A 9,076-nucleotide genomic window follows, 5' to 3' on the forward strand; every position below is an offset into this window, starting at 1 on the left:
CGTTTCCATATTCTTTTGTTTTAGGGTGTTTGGGCTTTTTGTCTTCAACACATCTAAGATCAGAAACCACTGCTAGCATTGAGATCTCTGAATAAGCTTTGTCAGTGTCATGATGTTCATTCAACTGTAAAGAATCTCCAAGCTTCATCATGTACTATTTTTTATGTTTTCTTTTCATTAATATGTGTTGTTTCGAGATTGATTGCATTCAGGAGATTTGTAGGCTGTTGATTTCTTTTTATTTTGTTGTGTTTCAAGATTTTATTGATTTGGTTAATTGCACGAGTTTGTATACTTATATTGGGTGCCTACAGTTTATATTATGTATATTAAAATCAGGTTTGAATATGTGGTTTATCTGTGTTTGTTGATGTGTATCTGTTGATGCTCTCGAAAAAACGTAATCAGCTTATTTATACTTGCTATATGTCTGTATGTGTGTTCGTTAATGTGTATTTGTTGAGTGTTGAAGCTGTTAGTGTCTTCTTTTAGATCTGTATGATCATAGTAATATTGAATCTTTGATGGAGCTTATATCACGATCTGGAACAGTTAATTGTTATAGAATAAGAGAGTAGGTGGTCGGATTGATTCTAGAGACGAAAAATAATATCAATGGTTCTGAACTTTCTACTCTACTTGCAATACATTCGTGTTCACGTGCTTACTGATGGGCGTGATGTTTTAGATGGTTCAAGTGTTGTTATGATTCTAGAATGATGCTGGGTTGTGGTCGAATTTCAAACTGCACATTTCTGGTCACCAAGAGCTAACTGTATCAGCTTTTCTTTTAGACCTGCATGGTTTGGCTGCATGCTGGTAATAGGCCTGGATTAAATATTTGGATGGTTCATACTTTAAAGGCCCAGTTCGAGCCCCATGTTCAGATGAAAGGAGGCTGGGTTTGTAGGGGTTTATTGGTAAAAAACAATGTTGGGTTGCCCGGGGTTGGCCATATAATTCTGGCATACCATGTTTGGTTACTAAGTTTTGGCACTCTAAGTTTGGACTCCGTGTTTAGCTTGCTGTATTTGACTCTCTGTATTAATTGGTATGGTTCTCCAATGCTTCGGGTTGGCGTCGAAGTGCATGCTTTTATGGGTTCCCAACGGTTCAGGTTGGTGTCAAAGTGAATATTTTATTTGGGACTCCAATGGGTCATATTGGTGTCAAAGTGATATTGGCTGGACCTCCTGGCCTTGTGCAGCCTCCAGTTGCAGGTAGGCATTTGACTGTTTTCATAACAACATTTTGTCATTCCATGTGTTGGTTTCGTAAAAACGATCACTTATGCTTTCCAGTTGATGTTTTGCTCTTACATGTGTAGCTGCATTTCTGAAGCATCCACGAACACCTCCAGGTGGTCCGGGATTGGAGTATCAAATGGCTGATTCAGAGCACCTAATGAAACGTGCGCGTGTAGGCCCATCTGATGTGGTATGCAATGCTCTTATTGTCTGAGCGGGTTCAATAATTTTTGAACACTCCTAGGGTAATTCTTAAATACCATCTAAGAATCTAATATATAAATGAACATTAATAACACCACTAATTTAACCAACATTATAAGTTTGTACATTTTTGTTGTATCAAATCATTAAAACATGGTACTTTGTATGTACAAAAGCTTGAGTAGTCACTCTTCCCTGCCCGATCAAGATAGAGCAGTGCCATCGGATTTTGAAGAGTACGAGAAGTTGGAAAGATAAACTTATTAACGAAAATTCATCCATGTCAAATATTGCCTTAGAAGCAAGGAGAGAAGTTAATGTTGGAATTACTAATATGTCTAGCATCATTGAACACCTCGACGCAGAGAAACCGATAGGCAAGATTATGATTCTTCATTGAGTAATTTAGTCCAGCCGGTTGCAGATGCAAGAGAAAGTAACCATAGTGATGTTGAGGCAGCTGGTATTAATATTTAACCAATAAAATCTTCTGCTGGCACTTAAGTTGCCACTAAAGGTGAGCGTTATATGTATTATGTCTTTTGTCACATGGTCAGCCATATATTCTTATGATTGTGATTCTTCACCAGATGATGAAAATCCTGCCGTTCTGGACTGTATGGTTTTGAACTGACTATCATGCCTTGGCTGCACAATAATCAGTTCTTAGTGTACATATTTTGTTTTTTACAGCTACTTTTATAATTTTAATTATTGAATGTAAGATGATCATCTTCAAAACGCAAATCCAAACATGCCTTGTGTTCATCTTAGTAGCATCTCTAGAATGCCGCTAGCATCTCAAATTGAGTTGGAGCGATCATATTAACAAAATGGTTCCATAGTTTCAAAAAAAATTAGTAAGTGTTTTGTTTTTTGCTTGACCTGAACTGTTTCCACTAGCTCTAAGGAAAGGAGCTTCTAGAATTGCTTATAAAATCAACTATATATAGCACGAGTGGATATAATTCGAGTACCCTAGCTTGCGTTGTTAATTTATAGTGCAGATTTCTTTGAGCGAGCATGCTAGATCCTTTATCAAATCCATGGAAGAGCTACTGGTGCACATAGTCACCGTCAGGTAACACTGTTCTATTTTGAATCTTTAAAATGGTAAATGTTTTTTTGATAGATGGTAGATGGTATAGTTTAATATATGAGCTTTTGTTTTGTGGTAGTATGATTTACAGCATTTATAATTAACATATGAGCTTATGTTTTGTAGTCATATGATTTATGGTATTTATAATTGACATCTGGCTATTAGGGACACCTTCACTGCTGGTAATGAAGCTTTCGATGGTTTTGCTGCTGACCCAAATGAATTTTTCTGAGAGATGATGCAAGTCCAGCAGTAAGGTTTTTTTATCTCTTATAGTTTGTTGTATAGATTATATATTTGAAACTAATGTAACATGTCAATTTAGTTATAAATTGTATTATGTTTTATTCCAGGTCATGATCATGATGATGCAGTTGTTGGTAACCCCTTGCTGAATTTTTCCAAGTCTAATCGGAAACTTCATACTGCAAATTAAAAAACAAGCCCCCCTTACTGAATTATTTTTACCAGCTAATAACTATAGGAACAAAAACATGATACACATTTTTGTAATGAAACCCAAATCAGATTTGCCACTGCAACAAATCTTCACATCAACAAATGAACTTATCAACTTTAATTCTACACTAAATCTATCCTTTACGGCTCAAGTGGATGAACAATAAACTGTAAATGGCTCGAATACAGTTCAGTGGAGTTAACTTCCGATTCTACGGATGGTGAAATTCAGTTGATTCGTATCAATTTAACACCGGATGTACAAACAATGTTCAATTCTACCCAAAACAAATCTGATCTGTTTATTCGTGAATGAGGATAACTGCAGATTCGGAAAACTTTACAGCAGCGAATAAACCTGCAGATTTGGGTTAAAACAGTGTTTTGAAACCACTTTTCGGTTAAAACAATGTTTGAAACCACTGTTTGGTTAAAACAGTGTTGTTAAACAGTGTTTTGAAACCACTTTTGGATTAATAGTGTTTGAAACCACTGTTGGTTTAAAACAGTGTTTGAAACCACTGTTTTAACCCAAAAGTGGTTTCAAAACACTGTTTTAACCCAACAGTGGTTTCAGACACTGTTAACCCAAAAGTGGTTTCAAAACACTGTTTTAACAACACTGTTTTTACCCAACAGTGGTTTCAAACACTGTTTTAACCCAAAAGTGTTTTAATAACAGTTGTTTGACTTTGGTCAAACAGACTTTTGAACTACTAAGAATCATATTTTTGCAGTCAAACAGTTGTTTGACTTTGGTCAAACAGTGGTTTGACTTTGGTGACTGTGACCTCGGTTTTAACAGCATCCTCACAATTGCACCAAGGTTATCAATTTGAAGATCCATCATGCCACATTGGAAATGCAATTGAGGTGATCGATTAGAACATTACTGGTATGTAAGCTTTTTTATATAATGATTGCGATTTGTGATTGATTTGTTTTTGTTTAGTCTAATAAAGTATCAATTTGTTTTTATTTGGTTTTGGGATTCCGGCTCCCCTGTGTCTCGATCGATACTAGGTTTTTGCCATTGATTGTGATCTGGATCTGAAAACTACCTGATTTTTCTTTATTTTGATGCGTAATATGTCTGAATTGTTAATCCTCATAAACAGTGTGTTTATATAATGATCCTTTATATTCTTTTTATAAAATTTCAAATTATAGATTGATCTAAAAGAATTAAGATATTTATATTTGATTATAGTGAATATGAGAACAAGCTAATCAGATTCAGATTCTCATCTTAATTTGTGTCTCTATCGATACTAGGGGTATTTCTCAGATTTCATGTTATTCAGTTTCATATTTATTCGATCTAGGCCAAAATAATATTATCTTCTTTAAAAAAATGTACGCCATTCCTTCTTAGACTTTTTAAAGTTGTATGTTAGTGTGGTTCTTTGATTTTGGTGTGGACTTTTACTTTTATGTGATTGGTCAATGAGTGTAAAAGTATTTATAAATAAACCATGTGTTGCTTTTTACAGAGGACTCATGGTTAAACATAACAATCTTATCCCAGATGGGCACTTTAAGAAGCATTGGCAGAATATGTCAAGACATGGAGACGCTAATGGTATGTTCTGAACTTTTGGTGGCCCACTTCGTTTTTTATTTATCTTGCTATCGTTACCAATTTACATCTTTTTTTTTCTTCCAAATTTTCTACGGGGAATGAAGAGATTCCTAAAAGTTTGATGGTGGTATGAAGCTTTTTAATGTCTAATTTATAATGCTAGAATTATGTATCATTAAATTAGTTTGAGTTTATCTTTTATACTCCTTTTTCACTTCAGCTACCAACAACTTCACATCTCACGGCTCGCCAATTTGTTGACGAAGATCATACAGCCCAGTTATGCTTTGTGATTGCTATTAAAACACTTTTTACTTAAAACTGGATTGATTGATTCACTAAACCTTTTTTTTTTTGAAAATTTTGTTTTAGAATATAACCTCTTCTTCATAAGAGGAGGACGATTGTAATCCCCTTTTGAATATAGTATTAAAGCAGATGTTTTTTATGCATTTACTATTTTTTGTCCATTGTATTTGGTGGAATGCAGGACAAGAATATAGTATCCGGTAGTTTCGACCTCAACGTGTTAGGTGGACTCCAGGTCAAGAAATGTTGGATATTACATTCTGTGTATTAACTAAAGCTGGTAATGATTCACTATCAAGCACAATAATCAAACTACTGCCACAACCCTAACTTTTAATTTTCTAATTACTTACATTCAGTGATCGTATTCTGACAAATGGCTTCCAGATACAAGTGGCAGCTCCCGAGGCATAAAGGAAGTATTGAGTAGCTGTTTAATGGTGGAAATGGAGAAGCCGGCAATCCAGACAACCACATCAGGCAGCAGAGCGGACTGATTTATGGTCCAACTATGTTAATCCAGCAAGCACGATTATAGCGTGCTATATGCGTTGGTGTTAACTGGAGGCGACGGAGGCGTTGGTGTTGTTGACTGGAGGGATTGGATCTTGAGTTGGGTTTTTCTTAATTATGCAGGCATAGAGGAACGAATTTTGTACTCAATTGTTTTAAGATATACATTTATTTTTTAATACAATGTAATTTACAAACACGAATCATAATCAATCAATAAGTTTATAACTTTTATTACATGTTTATAACCCACGATTAAATTTATGAAAAGTTTATAACTCTTCTGTAGCCATTACATTTAATATGTCACTTTTTGTATGATTTTAATTATGTATTAATCATAAATAGTTTTTAGAGTTAATTACACAAATGGGTCCTGTGGTTTATACCTAATTTCGTCTTTGGGTACTAACTTTTTATTTTAACAGATTTAGGTTCTATTGTTTCAATTTTGTAACACATTTGGGTACTAACACCAAAATTAGTTAATTAATGACTAAAATACCCTTGCATTTTTTTAAGTTTATCAATGTAACACATTTGGGTACTAACACCTAATTTTATTTAAGTTTAAATTAATTTTACAAAATCTATTTATTTTTTTATTTTCATCTTTTTATTATATCTCTTAATTAACATAAAGTCTATTTATTTTTTTATTTTCATATTTTTATTAAATTTATTATTTAACGTAAATCTACTTGTTACACCAGTATTTTTTTAAATAGATTTTTTTAAATAAAATCTACTAGCTATATAGTTTTATGTAAATTAAATTTCTTACTAGTTTTAAATAATGTAAACCTTACTCGTTTTGAATTTTGGATATATATGATTGATAATAATAATAATAATAATAATAATAATAATAATAATAATAATAATAATAATAATAATAATTATCTTTCATGTAAAAAAATTAAGCCATTTTTACCTCTTTTTTGTTCATTTACATTTTATTATTTTAGAAAGATATTTAATTTACATAAATTCTACTAGTTGCACCAGTAAAATCTACTAGCTATACAGTGTTATGTAAATTAAATATCTATTTTACAAAAAGAACGAGTTAAAAAAAGGCTTAAATTTTTTTAGTTTTATCTAAAATACCTAGCTATATAGTTTTATCTAAAATACCTAGCTATATAGTTTTATGTAAATTAAATATCTTTTTAAAATAATAAAATGTAAATGAACAAAAAAAAAAAAAACGAGTTAAAAAAGGCTTAAATTTTTTTACATGAAAGATATTTATTATTATCAATCATTTCAATCCAAAATTGACAAAATTTAATTTACATAAAACTATATAGCTAGTAGATTTTATTTAAAAAATCTATTTAAAAAACTACTGGTGTAACAAGTAGATTTTATGTTAAATAAGAAATTTAATAAAAATATGAAAATAAAAAAATAAATAGAGTTTATGTTAATTAAGAGATATAATAAAATAATAAAAATAAAAAAATAAATAGATTTTGTAAAATTGATTTAAACTTAAATAAAATTAGGTGTTAGTACCCAAATGTGTTACATTGATAAACTTAAAAAAATGCAAGGGTATTTTAGTCATTAATTAACTAATTTTGGTGTTAGTACCCAAAAGTGTTACAAAATTGAAACCATAGAATCTAAACCTGTTAAAAAAAGAAGTTAGTACCGAAAGACGAAATTATGTATAAACCACAAGACCCATTTGTGTAATTAACTCTAGTTTTTAATATAAGTAAGTTTCTCGAACCCGAGAAGCAATCCCGGGTGATCACCTAGTTCAACATATACAAAAACTAGCAATGTTTAGCAACGTACGACTACCCTTTATAACACATGAAATGTTGCGACAAAAGCATCCACTAATCCCTAAGCTTTGAAACTAGGTTACAGTATAATGTGGCAATTAATTTATTAAACTAATTAACTTAGTTTGAGCATTGATCATACATTTCCACCAATTTAAACCATGAGACCCAACAATTCTCATTTTTACTACATGTCGTCCCTATTATGTGCATTTTTAGGTTTTAAACGACTTCTAACGGTGAACACTAATTAGCATATACACCTTCTGATCCCAAATAACACGAGTGAAGAAGACTTGTAGATCGAAAAGAAATCATGGGTTTTTACAAAAAAAAAAAAGAAAAAAAAAAAGGAGATTCTGTCATATTAGCTTCAACAAAATCATAAACATCGAATCCGTAAAATATAACTTAGTAACAACAAGACAAATCAGCATCTACTAGTACTAGCTGCTTATTGAAACATTGATGGATGTCACACACAGAAGCTTCAACTTCATAAGCACACATTTATAACCGTATCACGGCTTACCAAACCAGCCCTTGTAATAAGCAACAAGGCTTTCTCTTGGAGGCAAGCCATCCTTTACAACTTGACAGTTAATACAGTTATCACACCATTCTCTTATTTTTGGGAACTTGTCTTTGGTCACCACCACCTCTGTTCCTATTGCTTCTTCAGCTGCTCCAGCCCAAAATACTGTGTAACCAGCACAAATATCAACCAGCCCAATGTTATCACCTCCAAAAAACTTGTTGCCTCTCACATTCAGTTCATTTTCCAGAAATTGCAGTTGTTCATGAGCTTCCGCAACAGCTTGCTCCTCTCCATGGCTGCTAATAACCTTGAATATTGCACGATGGCACTGGACATACCATATAATCAGTTTTTATTATTATGATAAATAACACACAAAGACAAAATGAGTAAACAAATAAAACCGTTAACAAAAGGATTTACATGGTTCGGTTAAGCTGACCACTTCCACTAGTTACAACCATATATATTATTATTAGGGTGAGAGGGTCCTCTCTTAGGGGAGTGACCTCTCTTACACACACCCAATCAGCACACGCCACGTCAACTCCCCTCTTAAGTTCCCATTTTGCACTCAAACGTTGGCATCACTCCACTCACACAATTATTTTTTTATAAAAAAAGAAGAAAAAAATATAATTGGTGGAAAAAGAGTAGACCCACATTAACAACCAATCACCCCTCTCTCTCTCCTCTCTCTCATGCGGTAACCTCTCACCGATCCCCCACCCCGCTTCCCCTCCCCGAGTTGATGGCGGCGGTGTTCCCGCTCAGGAACTCACCTCACCGCAACCCTCCCCAAGAAGTGCCCCGCTCATCCTTACTCTCTGCCCTCGTGATAAGAGACTACGTTACTAGCACAAATATTTATAATAAAGTATTAGGGTTTCTAATTCTAATTTATTCCCTAAGAAATAACAAACCGGCTAAAACTAATTAAAACGGGCCAACCCTACCCAACCCAAACCAATCGAGCCTCCACAATTAAACAACAAAAACTGCTTAGATGAAATGAAATCTTTACCTTCTCAGCAATGAACTTGACCCAAAACCGAGCCTGAGCCTTCTCGTAAGCATCGTTGGGCATAATCGGAACCCCCTTCCAGACATCATCAATATACTCGATGATCACAACAGACTCCGATATCGGGTTTCCGTTGTGTACGAGCACGGGTACCTTGTTATAAACAGGATTGTATTTGAGAAGGTCGGGACTCTTGTTGTTGAGATCTTCTTGGATGAACTCGTAGTTGATTCCCTTTAGATTCAAAGCAATTTTGACTCTTGTAACGAATGGACTTATAACTTCACTTCATCTGCCAT

General features: G+C 33.4%; 1 pseudogene; it reads right to left on the reverse strand.

The window, feature by feature from the left end:
• Positions 1-7,550: 7,550 nt before the first annotated feature.
• On the reverse strand, positions 7,551-9,076 carry LOC110865362 (annotated as a pseudogene).

The sequence above is a fragment of the Helianthus annuus genome, chromosome 6 (assembly GCF_002127325.2).
Source record: "Helianthus annuus cultivar XRQ/B chromosome 6, HanXRQr2.0-SUNRISE, whole genome shotgun sequence".
NCBI classification, from domain to species: domain Eukaryota; kingdom Viridiplantae; phylum Streptophyta; class Magnoliopsida; order Asterales; family Asteraceae; genus Helianthus; species Helianthus annuus.